This window comes from Gorilla gorilla, chromosome 12 (genome assembly GCF_029281585.2).
Source record: "Gorilla gorilla gorilla isolate KB3781 chromosome 12, NHGRI_mGorGor1-v2.1_pri, whole genome shotgun sequence".
In the NCBI taxonomy this organism is placed as follows: Eukaryota; Metazoa; Chordata; class Mammalia; order Primates; family Hominidae; genus Gorilla; species Gorilla gorilla.
Window position 1 is genome coordinate 93,608,591 of NC_073236.2, and position 20,259 is coordinate 93,628,849.

Sequence of the window (20,259 nt, forward strand, 5' to 3'; positions counted from 1 at the left end):
AAATAGCGCCCCTCAAGAGAAACTTGGCTAGAAGATAAGGGTTCGATACACTGTGAGGAGAGAAGATGGGAGAGAGGAGAAGGCCAATATAGCTGATGCAAAAGGTAGTGAGGAGGCCAGAGAATTGGGCCCTAGTGAATGGTGAAGCAAGACAGGAATGTTTTGCTCAAAGAGCCTGGAATGCTAGGAAAAAGAATTTGAAATGCATGCTAACAGCAATAAGCATCCTGCCTGCATGAGCACAATGCATTTGTAAGATCACTTTCCTAGGGGCAAGCAGGCTGGGTGGGGGAAAGGTCTGGCGGCAGGAAGGAAGGCACATTGCTTAGAATCACCTGGACCCACAGAGCCCACGTGGTTCTGTGCAGCAAGCAAGAGCCATAGGGGCATGCCAGCCTCAAACAGTGCAGCTCCCTTGGGGCCTGTTTTACACTTTGGGGTTCTGGGTAAGAATTCCTTGCCACCATGCCTGGAACCCACAGCCCTGACGCGGTAGGAGAACCCAGACTGGGTGGTGGTATCCACCTTGGGCTCCCCGCAACAGCTATGCTGGGATGGAGGGTGAAGGGTCTTGCAAAGAAGGCCCATTTGTCTGCACACAGAAAGCAGGAGGGGTCTGCTGGTGTCAAGATGTGAACTCCGGCCATTGCCAGGCATCCAGGCCTGAGTGCAAAGGTGGGGCAGGAAGCACTTTAGGACCTGCCTGCATTGTACCCATGACCCCGTTTCCGCTTACAGCTGGGACTTCTTGAGAAAAAAGAGCATATAAAATATGCTGCTCTAAGCAAATGCTCATGAACTACAGAAAGAACAGTGAGCCCAACCAAGCTGAGCCCCTGGGACCAGGGTTCTCCCACCCCCACCCTGGCCACTGTGTGTGGTCAAGGCCCAGCTCTGGCTGTGGGTGATGGAGCAGTGAGACAAACACTGGGCCAGGACCCAGGGCCTGAGTTTGTAGCACTGGTTGTAGCCTTGTCGTGGTAAAGTCACCTTGCTGGTCTGTGACCTTATCTGGTGAATCAGAATGACATGCTCATGCTTGTAGGCTTATTTGAAGGACTAATGAGATATGCGTGAAAGTAGAAGGTCTTTAACATTGTCACACTCACTTTCTTCATGAAGGAAACAAGTTCAAGGGAACTGGGTGAACTATCTGCCCACTTGCAAATGTCTGAGTCCTTGAGAAGCTGACAGCTGGGGCCCCACTGAGTCACACGCCCCTCTATCCCTATTTTGTAGTATCCAGTGCTGCCAACCCCCATGACACACACGATCAGCACAATGGTGATACTAATTGGAAAAGGAACAACAATGATGCTTCTTTATGTGTGGGAAGCACCTCCCAGTTCATGATCCACGCTCAGCACTGTGAATTGCATTAAACAGTTCCATTGCATAGCTCTGTGAGTTAGGAGGAGCACATGTGGCAACTACCCTTACAGAAATAAGTCAATGGAAGCTGGAAGAAGGTAGGTAATTACAGGCGGTGAAGGCTTGGTGGATCTGCTCTGCAAGCCAGTGTGCTTGTCCCTGTGTGCTGCACTCCTCTGCCCTCCTGCCTTCACATTGGTTGACTTCCTCCAATGCCAGCCACCAAGCCCAACTTTATAAAATACCCCAAATGCCACCTCCTAAGCACTCTTTTTAAAGCCTTTGTTATGTCTGAGGAAGGACTTCTTCTAATTTTGTATAAATTGAATGGATTCAGAAGATTCCAAGCCAGCTTGAACCTTGCCCCTTTTCTGACTCAGGCTGCAAGGCTCCGCCTTTCCTTCTGCCCAGGGTTGCCTCAGGTGGGGCAAAGAAGGAGGAAGTCCTCACTGCTCCCCAGCTCCTGCTCTTCTTTGCCTGCCCCTGCACTGGCCCCAGATGCTCACCCTCCCTTTGCTTTCTACCCTTTCTTCTCCCCAGGGGAAAGGTGGTCCAGGGTGGCTGCCACAGCCAAGCATGGTCTGCAGGCAGCATGCAGCAGCTGCCCTTGGCTATGACTAGGGGAGGCCCTGGCCAAAATGCTTCTTCCTGCTGTCTTGCCACTGAGGCCTGAAGCCCGCCCCTGGTCACTTCCTCCAATTCCCCCTCTGTATTTCTTGAAAACTCTAACTGTCCATATAAAACCAAGTCCAGGAAGAGTTAGGGACTTAAGTTCCTTTCCTTAATGACAGAAAAAGTTAAGAGTGGGTCCAAAGACTTCCGGGAGCCAGAAGGGCGATTGTTAGGACTTTCTGTTTCTCTGGGGGTCTTCGGTTCCATTATAAACAAAAGAGCTCACACCTCTGGGACTAAACTTGCCTGGCACTGGGCTCTCAGTGGCAAGCAGTTCACGAGTAGGGTTTCAGTGGATGGGATAGCTCAGGGAAGCCCAGGGCCATGATGGCTCAGGGGTGGGTGTAGGGGCAGGATGCAGTGGAGGTGAAAGGTGGTAGGAAGATAAAGAGCTAGTCCTTCCCTAAGAGATTCCTTTATGGTTTTCTTACCAGCACTGCTACCCCAGGACCTCTGAATTTCCACTCCTTATTCCTGCCCCAGGAGTCTCCTGCCTGTATGTTTTCCGTGCTGCCTCTTTGCTAGGGGCCTGTAGACCTTCCTGGGGAGGAGGACTGGGAATAATGGTTTCCCAGCCTTGCCTACTTTGGGGTCCTGCTGGCAGGGCAGAACCGGGCAGGCTGTCTATTCTCCTGAGAGTTCCCATGGTGTTCAGTGTTCAGGACACGGCCAGGCGTGTAGCAAGTGCTCATCAAACTTGCTGGAGACTGACGGCTTTGCAAAGAGGGACAACTGCCCAGATATTAGTCCCTGTGTACTTGGTCCTCAAATACAAGGCCAGGTACTTTTGAGGAGTGGGACATATTTTAAGGAGGGGGGTCTTTTTTTAATAGAGGGGGGAAAATCCAGCAAAATTTCTTTCCCAATACGTGAGCCAATGTGACTAGCCTATACTCATTTATCTATTTAAAGTTTCATTCAATTTTTCTTCAATAGGTAATACTTTCATGTGTTCAAAAAACCAAAAAGTATGAAAGGGCACGCAGTAAAAATTCTCCCTCCTGCATCCATTCCCTAGTCACCCTTTTCTCTCTCTACAGGCGATTTCTTTTTATTCATGCCCTGTGTATTCTCTTGATCATACTTTAAATATAAATAAGAAAATATGATTATATGTTCATTTCCCCTCATTTAACTAAATGGGAGCTTACTGTACACATTTTTTGAGACTTTATCTTTTTCACTTAAAATATATTGAAGCTCTTTCTGTCTTGGCACTTAAAGAGCCTTCTGATTCTTTATTGTGGCTATATAATAATCCACAGTATTTATTGGGGGACATTTAGGATGCTTCTAGTATATGCTAGTACAAACAGTGCTGCTGTGGATAACCATCTACATAGGACATTTTGCACATATGTGAAGGTAACTATACACATTTCCTAGAAAATAAATTTCTGAATCAGGTACTACAAGAATGTGAATTTTGATGGATGTTGCCAAACTGCCCTTCTTGGTGGTAGAACAATTTATACGTCCATCAGCAATATATGACAGTGCCTGCTTCCGATATCTTTCCCAACATGGTATATTATCAAGATTTGGTAGTTTGATAGGTGAAAACAGTATCCCATTATATTATTAAGTTTCTCTGTAAGTTTGAGCATGTTTTCATGTATTCGAAAGAGATCTGTATTTTTTTCCATGAATTGTTGCCCATTTTTCTTTTGTGGTGTTTGTTTTTTATCCATTTTTAGGAGCTCATTCTATATTAGGAAACAAACTTCATGCATGAAAGGGCATACAATAAGATAAGAATTGCAAATACTTATCCCAGTTTTTTGTTTGACTTTTGGCATTGCTTATGGTGGTTTTGTCATGCCAATATTATTTATTTTTATGTAATTGAATTGATGTTTTATATCATGGGTTTGGATTTTATGTCTTAATTTGAAAGGCTTTACCCATTTCAAAGTTACAAAAGTATTCTCCCAGGGTTTCTCCCAGTACTTTTATGTTTTCATCTGGTAAATGTAAATCTTTGATATATTTGGGACTTGTTCTGATAAAAGATGTGTGATCCATATCCAACTTCACTTGTTTTCAGAAACTTAGTAAGTTGTCCCAATCCCATACGTTGAATAGGTCATCTTTTCCTCACTGATTGAAATACCACCTTTATCAAATACTAGTACTAAATCCTCATGTGCACTTGAATTTTTCCTGTACCTTTTATTCTATAATGTCACTCTATGCCACACTCTTTTAATTATTGCAGGTTTATAATGCCTTTTAACACTTGGTAGTACCAGTCTACATATTATTATTTTTCAAAATTTCCTGGCCATTCCTGTTTATTTTTCCATATGAACTTTAGAATCATTTGTCTAGTTAAAAAACAATCCTGATGATGTCTTTATTGTGAATATGTTTAAAGTTATAAATTAACTTAGGGAGAGTTCATATTTTTATGATGTTAAGTCTTCCCTTCTTATCCAATAATACTTTGTGTCTTTCCATTTTCATGTCATCTGTGTCCCTTAGGAGCATTTTAAAATTCTCTCATATAGATATTGTAAATTTCTTATGACATTTTATGGCAGATTGCTGGTTGTCCCAATATCTATTCTCACTTTCTTCCTTTGTAAGAGAACATTTACTTTCTATTTTTTAAGCCAGGCACATAGCTACGCAGCCATGAACTAGAATTAAAAGCTGCCCTTGGAGCTGGGTGTAGTTATGTGACTAGGTTCTAGGCAATCAGATATGTGGAAGTCTCCTTAAAAGGAAGAGCCTTACTCTTCTTTTTCTTTCCTCCTTCTATATATTCTCTCTCTCTCTCTCTCTCTCTATATATATATGTATATGTATATATGTATATATATACACACACATATATACGCATATATATATATATGTTCCTCTATATATTCTGTATATTGCATGAATGAGGATATAATGCCTAAAGTAGTAGCAGCCACCTACATCCATAAAGACAAGGACTAAGTCCTAGGAATGGTAAGTGGACCATCAGCCTTCAGATAACTTTCATATGAAAAAGAAATAAACTTGTATCTTATTTAGAGCACAGTTGTTTTGGGTTTATGTGTTAATTGCAATGGAATCCACTTCAAAATAATCCAGGCTATTATTTTATATTTTAAATTCCTCTGGTAAATGGGGGCTTTCTTCTGTTATATCTTCTATCTGCTCACACATGTATAGGCTAGGTATTGATTTATGTTTATCATTCTGTGCCCTGCCATTATACCGAACCCTCTATTTTTGTAACAGTTTTCCAGGTGATTCTTCTGGATTTTTCAAATTGTCTGCTATTAATGATTAATTTACCTCTTCCTTTTTAGTACTTATACTTCTAATTCATTTCTTGTGTCTGATTGTGTTGACTGGAACCTCAAGAACAATGCTAAGTAATAATGGTGATAGCATCTTTGGTGGTCCCTGATTTTAGGAGGGCCACTCCTAGCATTTCCCCCTCAGCCTGAATGCCTTTGCGATAGCCCTTGTTGCCTGACACCTGGATAGATGGCTACTTTACTCTCCACTCGACTAAAGACTTACGAGAACTTCCATGGAACCCCACTTCCTCCCCCAGTGCCAAGAGCCAACTGGGATGTGGGCTATAGGAAGGTGATAAGAACCAGGCTCTTCAGCTTCCCTTGAGTCCAGTGTGTCTTAACCTTGGCATGCTGGGACCAGATTGACATTTGGGGCTGGATAATCCTGTGTTGTGGGGGGCTGTGCTGTGTACTACAGGATGTTTACTAGCATCCTGGTCTCTACGCATTAGATGCTATGAGATGCTATGCATTAGATGCTATTAGTATGCCCCCTCTCCAGCTGTGACAACCAACTGTGTCTCCAGACATTGCTAAATGTCCCTTGCAGGCCCTCTGGTTGACGACCACTGCTCTAATCTGAGTCTTAAGCAGTGATTAGGGCTCTAACATGGCCTGGCCCGGATCACTAAGCCAGACAGAGATTTGGAAAGCACATCCTGGCTATAAGGAAAGGGTGCATTCGCCTGGCACATCCTCTGCCATTTTATTCCTAGGAGATGGGAATCCTGACTCTACCAACCCTGCTAATTGGCATCCTCAACCCACATTTTTAAATGTATGAGGAAACTGAGGCTCAGAAAAGGTAACTTGTCTGAGGTCACATGGCTGGTAAAAGGCAGCGTGGGCTGACCCTACATAACTGCCTGTGACCACCTATTAGATAAAATGAGAGACGTATGAGTTGGAAATCTCTATTTGATGCTTGGACTAAAATTCCTCTGGGCTGGGAAAAGAAATCTTTGTGGTGAGGAGAACATGGAGCACAAGGGATCACAGACACTACCAGGGCAGACCCACTTCAAGGCAGGATGGCACAATGAAGGCTCTCCTGGGGTAGGAGTGAAGATCTCTTCCAGAAAATCACAACATGACAAGAAAGGAAATTCCCTAAACAATGTACTTTTAAAATATTCTATAAAACCTATCTGAGCAGGAAAGAAATAAGACCTAGCAGTTATAGTGTCAAGGGAAAAACAAAAAGTTTGACTTCTAAGACCAACTATACTAACTAATTTATTAGGGTAGGAAAATGGAAAAGCATCAGTGAGTACAAACAGATCCCTAATGTGATTTTGCTGCAAGGTGGGGAAGAAATGGTCTAAGACTGAGGGAGAACTGGTATGCAAAGAAGATCTCATATCAAGATATATACTGGTATGCTGGAGATGGGATGAGACCAGTGGTAGGTCAAATTCTACTTCTAACTTGACAAGAAACTGACTTTTTTTTTTTTTTTTTTTGAGACAGGGTCTCACTCTGTTGTCCAGACTAGAGTGCAGTGGCACTATCTCGGTGCACCCTCCGCCTCCCAGGATCAAGCGATTCTCTTGCCTCAGCCTCCTGAGTTGCTGGGATTACAGGCATGCACCACTACTGTCCAGATCTTTTTTTTTTTTGTAATTTTAGTAGAGACAGGGTTTCACCATGTTGGTCAGGCTGGTCTCGAACTCCTGACCTCAAATGATCCACCCGCCTTGGCCTCCCGAAGTGCTAGGATTACAGGCATGAGCCACCGTGCCCAGCAAAGAAACTGACTGTTCATGTCTCTAGCAACGTGTCTAGAATAATCTGAAACACATATTTTGGCTTCTAAGAATTGCCTCCCAGGTTTGGCTATGCATGTATCTAATTCTGTGTATAGTAATTTATGTATAAGAAGTTGTTTGTGCCTACATGTGATCTGAGATGTTGGGTGGGTCCCCAGATTTTCTCTTCCCGACGTCAGACAAGAAGTGAGGCAGTTCTGAATCTATATCTCAACTCTGCCACTTACCAGCTGGATAAGGTTGGGCTGGTTCAACATATCTTTAAGACTTAGTTTTCTTATCTGTTAACTGGGGATAGTATTGCCATGATGGAATGATGTAACCTCTGCGAAAGCTCTAGCACAGTGCCTGATCCATGCTATCCCAGAAATTCTGCCTCCTCCAGGGGTCTCTAACACTCATTTCTTAAAATACACATTCCCTGCCAGTGCAAGTCACTAAATCCCTAAAACTCCTTTTATTTTTGAAAAATACTTACGGTCTTTTATGTGTATAAAGCACTGAGATAGATGCTGTGGGACGAAACATATGAAATATACGCAACTGTAACTTAGGGGAAAGGGACAAATGATGTGGAACAGAGACGAGACTGACTGAGACTTTTAGCATAGCCCGGTGAGAAAGTCAAGATTCCTTTCCCCGGGACTGGGGAATGACACTGTGCATGGAAACACAAAGTTCCCAGGGAAGAAAGCAAAGATAGTGGGGCTCACAGGTAGGGGTGAGGCTGTGCAGATGTTGATCAACAGGATTCATGCGACAGCTTCCAGACCCTTAAACTTCTCAGGACTGGCTGCCACTGTGTGCTATCACATACAGTATTCCTTTCCTTCCCACAACAGCCCTGGGCAGCGGGTATCATCATAGGTTTGCAGATAAAGAACTTGAGGTGGGGTGGGGGTGAGTAAACAAGGCTAGGGAGGTGACTGAGACCTAAACTGTAGATGTGTGGTGGAATCCTGTTTTCTTTACCCTGCAACTCAGCTATCTCATCTGAATTTATCATTTCCCATTTGGAAAATTGTATCTTTCTATATTGATGGTAGATTCCCTAAGAATAACAGCCAGAAAACTCTCCTTCTGTAAACCATACAGCATCTAGCAAACAGTTAGCACGCGTGAGGCCCTTAACATATCAGAAAGAATAGGAAACAATTCTTTTATGCTTGACTTGAAAATTCACCACAGAAGAGCCCTGTAATGCTCCTTTATTCTTCGCTCGTTTTCCAATGCCCTCACTTCCCTGGCATGCAAATTCCACAAAGCTCAGGCCTGAGTGCTGCAGAAATAACAGCAAATTCCTCTAGTTACTTGAAGATAAGAGATTAGAAAAATTACTTCATGTCCTAGAGCAGGCCCTCGAGGGAGATTATGAAGAAATCCTGCTTGTTTTGGGACAAATAGTGGAGACTTGTGAATGACTGTGGTCAATCAGACGGGAATATTGGCTCTTCTGGCAGATGTTACCAGCACCTTCATAAATTTAACAATACACTTGAGAGAAAGACGTTTTTTCCAGCTCAACACTGTGGCAAATGTTGGTGACTGGCAGGCACCCTCTTCCTGACATTCTCTACACAGGCACCTCCCATCACTCTCAGGAAGCAAGTCCCTCAAAGACCACCAGAGGCCAAACACAAAGACAAGCAAAGTGCGTCTATTGCCCCTCCATAAAAAAAAAAAAAAAAAAAGCATAATTTGTTTCTGAGCCCAAGGTAAATTTTTTTCAAGTTCTCCATTGCAGTGCTGATAACCGAGAGTCAAAGATAATATTTCATTCTGGGCCAATCTCCAGGGAAAATCTCCCCAAGTCTTTGCATAGGAAAATTCAATCATTTAGGAGCAACACAATTAACAACTTTTCTTCTTCCAAATGCTTTTGTATCCCAAGCTCAGTGTCAAATCTTTTCTATCTCTTACTTCATTTAATCCCACAAGTGCTCTGTGAATCTGGTAAGACTGTTATTATCCCTACCTGCTAGATGAGGAAAAAGAGTTTGAGGGGTTACTTGACTGGCCCAGGACACACAGGTGGTGAGTGAGCAACAGAGTCCACCCTGCCTGACCCCACTTCCATGCTCTGAATCACTTCACTGTGTTGTTTGAGGAGAAAAAAATATACATTGTGTCCACACGCCCACCCTTTCATGGGATAGAGAACACAGTTGTAGTTGTTGGGGTGGTGGTTGTTTCTAACTCATGGAAACATGCTTATAAGATGTAACAGATAAGCCAGACAATGCTATTTTGATCAAATAGATGTCCTCTCAACTGGAGAGAGAAGACTTTTAGCCACTACACTGACAGCTGGAAGCCTGAGGTGTCAAACAACATCTCAGTTTGAAGCCAAAATAAATAGCCTGGTACCTGGTTGATCCCGCCAACAGAAAAAATAATAATAAACAGCCTGTGGCTGTACCTGGGCATTAAGCCTTGGAATCACTACAGAATTGCTTATCTGATTGCATGATCATCCAATTACTTTTTTTAACCCACAATAATGAAAGTACATTCTTATCCTTAATATTCATGGATAAAATCCTCATCCCTGCTGAGGGGAAACAGGCATTGCCTTGTGTTTCCAGCATGTGGGTGAGCTACCCTGACGATCCGTCATGACACTTACACCTAGTTCCCCTATCTCTCTCCAGGCCAATCAACTTGGTCATCAAAACAGCTGTTTGGGCAGAGCCCAGGACAGAGTGACCACAAGCAAGTCACTTTTCTGAGCATTACTGTCCTCAAATACGAGATAAGACGGCTGGATGAGTTAATCCCCAAGGGCCTTTCCAGTCTAAGATCCAGGAAGCGAAGGCAGCTGGAGCCCGTGAAAGAACTTGCTTGAACTTGCAGTCCTGGCTGTTGCACACCAAATGTTTCCCCTTTCCACTTTGGAGCAAACCTTTGCCAGCAGGCATTTTTACACGAAATGTAAATCAGATGATGCTCCCCTGCTGCTTGCATTCTTCAATGGCACCCCAGAAGCAGGGTTGTTAGCATGGTGTGAGAGACCCTTTGTGGTCCCCCACGGCCTTCTAGCCTCATCCATCCAGTTTGGATCAGGAGAGTGTATGATGATGGATAAGGCTAGAAGGCCAGAGGAACCTTCGGATGGTCCCTGTCTCCTGTTCCACTATGAGTGTCTACCCTCCACAAGGGACCATTCCATGAGGGCAGGGTCTCCAAGTCCCCACAGTGTCTGATGCATCCCAGTGTCTCAATACCTACTGGTCAAATGGATGAAGGAATAAGAGCAGAAAAGTGAATTCACAGATCGTGGCCCCAGGCAGACAGATGATGTGAACACACATTTCCAGATAATGTATGGAATGACTGACACATTTTTATTGAAAATTATTAAAACTAAGGCCAAAACCATCAGAGGCAGCTGAATCCAACATTCTCTTGCACTCTCCAACCCATTCTCCCTATTATACTCAGGAAGAGAACCAAGCAACACCCTCTTGTTGTGAGGTCTCTGCCTTTATCCCAAAGATGCCTCTCTTGGCCACTTTACCTGAAGCAGCCCCTCACTACCACCCCCAACCCTTCCTTTAATGTCAGTCACAGCACTTTGGTCAGCTCCTCTACAACAATGACAATTTGTCATTATTTTGCTTATTGCCTTGAGCATTATTGGTTTCCTCACATGAACTCCAGGAGAACAGAGATGGTGCCTTTGTGTTCACAGATTGGTCCTCAGGGCCCTGCAAAGTACCCAGTATTCAATGTTCACTGAATGTCAGAATGAAATGATGGGCAGGGTCTCTATGAAGTCCATTTTAGCATCCATCAAATTGGCAGCATGATTACAATTACTGATATATTCATTGACTACTTGCCCCTACTATGTAATAATTCTATAATAGTTATTGAGTTTCTACTTAGAGTCTGTTTCAGGATAGGGAGAGGGAAGAAAGACACAATCCCTGTTTTCAAGGAAAGGTCTAGGGTCTAGAAGGAGAGATGGACATGAGGCCAGAGTACTAGGATGGCAAGTTCTAAAACCAGAGGGAGAAACAGGACATCATCACTGCCTTAGAAGGCAAGGATTGCTGGTTTCACCTCTTTTGGGCCCAGAGATTTGTAGCTCCAAGTCCAGCCAGCACTCTGTCATCACAGAAAGGGCCACTCCAGCTAAAGGACCAAGAGTAACCTTTCTGGGGGCGTTCCTGGAGCCTGGCGGAAGTGGACCGTAGAACCCAATACAGGGTCCAGAATTCCCGGACAGGAAGGCCAGAAAACTGCACTTCAAGCTCCTTTGTCAGGACCAGAGGCTGCCAAAACTAGTAGGCGTATGTCTTCCATGTCCAGCCACATAAGGAGCCACGTGCTAGGAGATTGGTTAGCCCCTTTTAGGTCACCCCAGCCCAGATAAAGAGCTGAGGAAACACAAATGTAACTCCACACAATTTGACGGGGATGTAGGGAAGGCACGTCTTCCTGCAAAGTGGGGGTCACCCAAGTTACTTGGAGGATATCAGAGGCCTCATTCAAGGTTAGGAGGCTGAAAATGGACTGACCTCTGAAGGGACAGAAAACAGATTTTATTATTCTTAAAAAAGAAGTCTTACATTTGTATTTGTTTAATTTGGCCATGGAAGGTATTTGCTTTAAGACCATGCGGTGCTTTCCAACGGCTAAGAAATGTGTTTGTGCGCGCACATGTGCATATATGCATATATGCCAATAAGAAGGGGTACACGGCTGTGCTTATGCCCTGTTATGGGCCTAGACCTGTGGTTTGATGGACAACGAGGCTGCACAGGCTCAGGCGAATGAGGCCGGTTAAGAAGAGTCCTCCTCTTCATCAGGGAGGACATAATCTGGTAGAGTTTACAAAATCAAAGGTGATTAGAGATAAAGACAGCCTCCATTTCTCCATGTGATGGACATCTACTGAGCACTTCTGACATACCAGAAAGGCCCAGGTTTTGGAGGGAGGCAGGAGGATAGCAGCAGTTCAGCTCGTGCATGCTGAACGTTATTGGTCCCTTGGAAGCACCTCACCGGACATGCTGACTAGGTGTGATATGTGAAGGTTTGGGCTGGAGGAAAAGAATGAATGTGGGTGAGATTTTTTGAGAAGAGGATCACATATAGTGTGACAAGAGAAGAGGGCTGGAAATGATCCGTAAGCAAGCACAACGCTTGATGGTTGGGACTTGGGACAGAGCAACCACAGAGGACTTTGGTGTTTGGGAAACCCAAAAAGAGAATCTCAAACAAAGAGCGTGGTCAGTCAGTGAAGGGCTCTGAACTTGGGTGGTTTAGAGGTCTTTTTATCCAGCCGAGGCCCAGGCAGATAAAGTCACGCGCCCTTACTTATATTTATTTATTTTTTCTTTTTATGCTTTGAGACTCTGATTTAGAAATAATAAATAATAATAATAAAAATAATAATTGGTTCTGTCTTTTGAGAAAAGACTTTCCAGACTAATAGAGGCATTGTGTATCAGGGTCTGCCCAGTGAATAGCTGTAGTAAAGAAAGTAACTGTAAACCTCAAACCTGCCAATGGGAAAGAAGGAGAGTTCCAGAATTCCACTTGGGGAAAAAAAGGAAGCAAGCAATAACTCTTGGAGTGACACTGGGAGACATGCCCTTTTTCAAGGCAGTAGAGTCTGCATGTGGGAAGAACCCTATTCAGAGAAAACCCACCAGAGTTCCATGTTCTCCACATGCCTTCCAGTCTTCCAACCAAGAAGGATCCAGCAGCTTCTCCTTTGCCAACCCTAGGCTGTCCCTGAGGAGCAGGTTAGTTGGGGCAATGGTGACCCAGCCCAAATCAGCTCAGTGTTCCTGGGCCCTCTCTTTCCTCTCCACTCCACCAGGCCCATCAGAAGGGGTGCCCATACTCTGGACATTTCTTTACTTCCTCCTTTTTAAAAATCACCCTTCCCTAAACTGTGATCCCTTCTGAACTACTTGCAAATCTGCTCAGTGTCATTGAGCTAAGGTGGACCCTTATGGCTTGAAATGTAACTTCCCCCAGGGAACTTGCAGAGATGTATCAGAAGATCCAGGAGAGTCAGCAGAGGTGATAAGGCATGGGGCACAGCTTCAAGACCACTTCTCAAATCCTGGCAGGAAGAGTCTAGATTTCCCTCTCCAGGGCCCTCCTGAAGGCCACAGCCTCACCCCTGCCTCTGACTCCATCCCCAGCCAACTGCTCCCTTTTACCTTCTTTAACCCAAAGACTCTACTTGGAGCAAGATTTGGATTTTCTTGAGGCCATTCAGCTAAAATTCAGAGTGCTGTTCAATCCCTGACTTTGCTGGTGGTCACCAGCTGGATTTATCCTCACACTAGAGCAGGTTGTTTGGCCATAGATGTGGATGAAATATTAGTAAGTTATATTCAAGGAAGACAGGTACTCAAAAAGGATAACCTATCTCTGCTTTGGGAAAAAGTGACCCCCAGTTTTTAAGCAAAGTCTCTCAATTATGATTCAGGTCATGGAAGTATCCTGATGGCACAAAGGTGCGCACACGAAGTATAGCAGACCCACATTTGGCATTTGCAGTTTTACTCTTCTCAAGCTACTCTAAGGGTCCAAAACAAGCAGCACTTTCTACCTGTGTACAGGACATATCTTAATGTGTTTTCTAATGAAACTACGTGTGGGTAGGTTAGCTGGCCAGCAAATGAGCCAGACCAAGCGGAAACAGAGCAATGAGGTCTGCGGAAGGAATATTTCTCAGCCAGAAAGCAAGTGCTTTGAACAAACTGAAGAAAGGAATGTGGAATTTGTTGGTGGTTCAGATCTATGACAAATAAATCCTTTAAGCAGTCTATTCTGAAATAAAGAAATCATGACTTAAAATTTATTTTAGCAAGTGCTATGACAAAAATTGAAACTTCAGTGAAAACTAAAAAGATAATTAACATGTGTTGTGAGACTGTACGCAGACAACATGTAACTCTCAACGTTTCTATATATCTATGTCATGTTATATTAATCATACTGTATACTTTATTATATATAACAAAGTATATATAATGTATAACAAAGTATGTATGATAAAGTATATAGTATGATTAATATATGTAATAGTATATTCATATATGCATATTTATATTTTATGTGGTATAATATATACATATAGTGTAAATATGACATAAAATTAATAAAAGTTTAATTGTAACTCATTAGATTATACTTTGTGTTATTTGTCTCTTTCCAATTTTGTAATTATTTTTACCAATCCAATGGTTTATGCTAATAAAAATGAAAACAACCACAAGAACAATTATACCTGAAACCTTAAGAATACACAAGAGCAAAATCTGTCATCTTATCAGGTTAAAAAAAAACTCGCTATTTTCATGTGCTAATAGTCCCTAAGGGAGGTTAATTAAACAAATACTAATTTCCTAATCTGTTGATGACTGTCAAACAGCTTTTATTGCCAGAGATTAGCTGTTAAGATATACACCCACAACCATACCTGCTCTTTTTTGAAAACATAAGTGTTCTGATTTAATGGAAAATCACTGCAGGGCATAAGTATAAACTATAAAACAATTAAAATAATAAATCGGAATGGCAGCATTTCCCAGCGAGTCTTACAACATAACTCAGCAGCTTTCAATCTGCAAGGCTCTGCCCTGGACCCTGTAGTTTGCTGGGGCAAGGAGCGGGCACAGGCAGCTTCCTGTGGGCAGCCTTCAGCCAGCATGAACACAAGGCTGCCTGGAGTGCCCGATGGAAGAATGAGACAGTCAGCCCAGGGCTCAGGAGGTTCCAGGGCAGAGGCTGCCCACAGGCTCCTCATCAGCTTGTTCCTTTTCATAGAAAAAACCCATACACTCATGCATTCAAATATTCATGGAGTGACTACCACGTGACACGCGCTGTTCTTGGCACTATGGAAACACGTTCCCTGTCCTCTTGGCATTTATATCCTAGTGTGGAAAGAGACAATCAACACATATAAAAAAAATAAAATAACGTTGAGGAGTAAAAGTGCTGTGAACGTACATGCTGAGATTAACTCTGGTCCATGCCCTTGTTTCTTTTCCATTCACCAACAGCTACATACTGAGCACCTGCCATGGGCCCCCACCTTCCTTGGATGGGAGGTATCATTCTGAGACTTGGCTTCTGCCATCCACATGTGAAACAAGGAGAAAACCATGAAGACCCTGTGCTCACTGATGGTGCTGATGAGCCTTTACTAGTGCGCCTCATGTGGAGGAGCTCCTCGAATTCTCCCCCAAACTCTGAAATGGGTACTATCATCACTCCCATTTTAAAGATGACAAATCTGAGACCTAGAGAGGGTGCATGTCTTGCTCAGGGGCCCACAGCTAGTATAGGAGTGGGAAACTAAGATTTGAAACTCAGAGGCAAACTCTTAACCACCCAGTGTCTAGGCTAGGTGGTGGAGGAGGTCCTGAGAAGCCCTGAGCTCCTCCAAGAAGGACCCGCATCTGCTATGGCATCCATATTTTCCTCAAGTTCATAGCACCTGCTCCAGAGTCAAGTGCCCACAAGCAGGACCAGAAATACTGACTGCCTGGTCACTCTCTGGTGGTCTCTCCCCAGGATCACCAACATTTCCAGTGCAGAAGGTCTTTAGGTGTGTGGTTATCCAGCCCTGACTACTCAATGATGACACTTCATTGGCTTATCAACCTTATTTTTAATGGTCAACCACAGATCTATATTTGGGGCCACTGGAAAAGTGATTAAAAGATCGAAGACATAAAGATTAGGGAACGTTTACCAAAACAGGGAGCTCCTATGATGCTACTTAAGGAACAGCAAGGCAGAGATGCCTGAGATTGAGCAGGAGAACATGACGTCTCCCAGGCCTAAGTCTGAAGATTACTCTGATTTAGTATTAATAATACGTGAATACAATGTCTTAGTCTCACTTAGGTTCAGGTTCCTAACCCATAAAATGGGGATAACAGTACTCATTTCAAAGGCTTACTGTGATGCCTAAACCAGGTAATATGGAAAGGGTTTATACCAGTTCCTGGCACAGAGTGGGTGCTTAACAAATGTTAGCTCCAAATGCCCTTCATGAGCGTTTCCAAACTTGACCATTTAAACCACGAGTTCATTACCCCTTTCTCACATACTAAAAAAATCACTGTCATGTAAACAGATTCGAATATCTACTCTTTTTTTGTTGTTGACTGATGACATTACAAGTGATGCTGGAAGGGAACAACACAATGGCAAATGACAATAACAAAAACTAGAGGGGGAACCAGGTAAGGAATAGAAAGAGGATATCATTGGAATAATTTGTCCAGGAATTGTAACCTGGTGTCTGTACCTGCTTGCTTTCATTTTATCTTTACTGCCCACTGTAGCAGACTCTGTCTGCCACAAAGGGCGTACCTCAGTGTGTGAACATGGAACACCAAGGCTTGGCCTTCCTGATACTCCTGTGACTTTTGAGGTAGTGGCATGAAGGCAAACCGGCTGTGAGCTGACCCACTGTGTTTTCCCACGGCCGTGTCTGAGAAACGTAGCTGTGGTCCAGCCCCAGTCCCTGTCCATTTTCCCATTGATTTTCCAGTTTGCCGACTGTATCTGTGAGCTGTCTCATGTCTTTCCAGCAAATTCTTTATCCACGCAAGTTAGGCAGAGCTATGCATACTACTGAGAACTCTGACCGAACTCCCAAGTTCCAGGACAGTCTACTCCTTGATCCTCAACGGTAACAGGCTGCCCACAATGACAGCCACTCACTGTCAAAGATTTACCAACTCAGAACTATCTCAAGATCCAAGTCAGTGTGGAGAGGCCCTGCTGGCCATCATACATTCCCCACAAGTGCACAGCACTGGTTGATAGCAGAGACCAATACTGTGAAAAGTAATCAAGTGCAATATGACCAGCATTACAAATGCAGTGGGCTTCTATGCCCTAAGAGAAGGCTGGGGCAAAAATTAGCTACTGGATGAATATTGCCATGACTGTGAACATCTAGAAGCTGAGAGGTTAGGATCAGATGCTGGTTTAGGGCGTGCTCTCTCTTTTATATATATAAACAAGTCTATACAGCTGTTTCTACTCCAGCTTCAAAATAAAAGAACACATCAAACATATTACTAAAACCTGGAGGACTCACTGTGCGGGACACTGTATTAAAAAGATCCTAAGAAACCAGGATTTTAGTGACGTGAAGAAAATATCAATGATAAATTGTTTAAGGGCAAGGGTCAACAATTTTGAACTGAACAAACCTGGAAGCTAAACATAGAATGGACACTGAAGCATCTAGAATTCCCCTAGAGCTAACCGGGAAGGCCCAAATCTGTGGGCTCTCCGGCTCTCAAGCTTTCCTTTTTCTGCATTTGCCCCTGAACTCCTAGGCCAAGGGTCTGGAGGCTTAAAATAGCACTCACTGACTCTAGATTTTTAAGCTCAACAACACCCATATTTCAAAGGAGCTCACCTAAGACAAGTCTGTTAATGTTGGGTCTTAAGAAAACTGTAAACCGCTGAAGTGTGTCTTTGCTGTCTGTAGCCTTTCCTCATCTCATGCTTGTCCTGCCTCCAGCATCTACTGGCTCCATGCTCTTTGTAGCCCTCACTCATCAGCTCCCAGTAAGGGCTGTGACGGCAGCATTCACCCTCCCATGGGACTGCTCAAGGGAAGGGAGGAGGAAATTCACAGTTGTCAATCCCTTACCATAGACCCGGTTCTGTGTTAGGTCCTATGGGGAGACACAAGAAAGCTAAAAAAGAATTACCACCAGGAAAAGCCTTTTAATCTGATATTCAGATGGGAAATATATATTTAATTATGAGTAAATATCAAATAAAAGGTATGCCTACTAAGTGTTCACTTTCAGGCTTTTGCATAAACTGTTTCCTCTGTCTGTAACAGCATCCGCCAATGCCTTCTCTGGCCAACTACCATCACTTTCTGTAAGAAGCATTCATGGACTCCCCCATGGGAGTCCATGTGGGGGTTCAGTGCCCCTCCTAAGGGGTCCAAGGCACTATGCCTCCTCTGGTGTAGTATATATTATAAGAAAATGTGAATGCCCCCAATAGGCAGCGAGGTCTACAAAGAGGGGACAAAGGAACTGAGTCTTGTTTACCACTGTATCCCCCCAGCACGCTGCACAGTGCCTGAGATGTAATAGGCCCTTAGTAAATATCTGATGGTTAAGAATGAACAGAGGGGTTAAGAAGAGACCCAGAGAGATCTCTGTGGGTTGAATGGAATCTGCTTCTAAGACAACAGGCACTTTGGAGTATTTACCAAAGAAACATCCAATAAGTACTTTTCTTCTGGAAACAGCATTACCTGTGCCAGAGCTTGGATGCCAGGCTGGTAAAACAACACTGCCTGAGCCCACTCGGCAAGAACCGACCTGTTGGAGTATTAGGGCTCTGGCTTGGCGGTCCAAGCCTGCTGCTTACATCTGCCATGCTGTTGGAGCAGATTAACTTGTCTTAAATCATTTTTAATCATTTTAAACAGGTACTTCACTCATAACGAAGACACGTACAACTGGATTTTGATTCACACTCCATTTTGCTCTGGCAGTAATCATGTATGCAATGGACTTTGATTTTCATGCTTATTTAATTCTAATATGAATTAAGAATGACTCATTGTCATAGGCAGAACATTGATTTTTCTCAGAATTCTCACTTATGTACCTACTAAGTGTCTGTATATACTGTGAAGGTATATTTATGCCTGTATTTATTGGCATGCATGAATTTAAGAGAAGAAAATTATTCAAAGACACTGAAAAGTGGAAAAATTCCATCAGTCAGTTGAATTTGGCTAGATGAAGTCAATGACTAGCTCATTTCTCTCCTGATGATGTATGGTTAACCATATCTAGGAAACCGACCATCCTCCCCCAGCCCCTTCTTAAGGCCTGAATGTAACAGCCACCTCTTGTCCAATATACCGACTTGAGAAAATATTTCTCTTTTTCAGATAAATTGACTCCCACAAATTCAAACTTTTATTTTAAATCCAGTCATTGTTAATTAAAATGTCCCCCCAAAGTCACTGTTATTGGCTGGGTACAAAGGAGTTTCTAGAGAGGCACAGTACATCAGCAACCAAACAGTCCTCCTTGTCAACCACATACCCGGGATGATGCCTATTTTCCCTTCCTATCAGTTTGTATTACTGAGCTCTACAGACTGGATGAACTATAGTACTGACCGTCAATTCATTTTCCCAAATGCTCTTCCCAAAGACTTTTCTACTAATATTTAGAGAAGTGTAACTGCAATCAATTAGATTCCAATTTTCTAAAGCTTACATGCAGACATATAACTAAGCACGGCAGTAAAGAAGAACTTGAGAAATGGCTACAGGGAGAAAGTACTGGGCAATCAGTGGCTGAACGAGGCAAGACACCATTGCAAATAAATACCAAAGTCTCTTTATTTGTGCCACTTTGAGATAGGCCAAGTGAGACATCCCTTTTTCCAGCTAAGATTTAACTGTGTCTAAAAAGTTCCTTTCAAGACTTACCATATTCATCGATTAAGTGGAGGTTGCTAGTGGAGAAATATTTTTAGTTGTTTTGGGGCACGTGATATTTTATAATCATACAGCACCATCATCCTTATCATTCCCCACAGTGACTAAGGATCTTTGCTGGATATATTAGAAGATCAGAGAGATAGGAGACTGGGAGTGAGCCCAGTCTTCAGAGTTTGTAGTTTGTCACACGTAGATCGATGAGTGAAGTGTTGGGTACAAAGAACATGATCCCTTTCCTCTGCCCACAAGTGTGAACATAAATGCAGAGCCATGGATTATGTGGTCATTTTTAGCAGAAGGAGGGGTCTCTAACTGGGGAATGAACACAAAGTGATAGGGCAGTATCAAGGAAACTCATGAAATGAGGTTTCACAGAGGAGGTGATTCTTATTTATATTAGTATCAGTGGATAGAATTGAACCATTCATTAAGAGAAAATTCTCTATAGATTGCCATCTATTCATATTCCTTATTACATCTCGGAAGGCAGCAACACGATTAAAATTAGAAATAAGAAAAGTGTCAGCCACTCAACACTAGTATCTCTCTTTCTTTTTTGTTTGAGATGCAGTCTCGCTCTGTTGCCCAGGCTGGAGTGCAGTGGTGCGATCTTGGATCACTGCAACCTACACCTCCTGGATTCAAGTGATTCTCCTGC

General features: G+C 43.2%; 1 protein-coding gene across 3 annotated transcripts in view; it reads right to left on the reverse strand.

Annotated features, from left to right (window-relative positions):
• PRKCE (protein kinase C epsilon) overlaps nucleotides 1-20,259 on the reverse strand; it is a 536,120-nt gene that overhangs the window by 44,163 nt on the left and 471,698 nt on the right. The gene's annotated exons all lie outside the window — the stretch shown is intronic.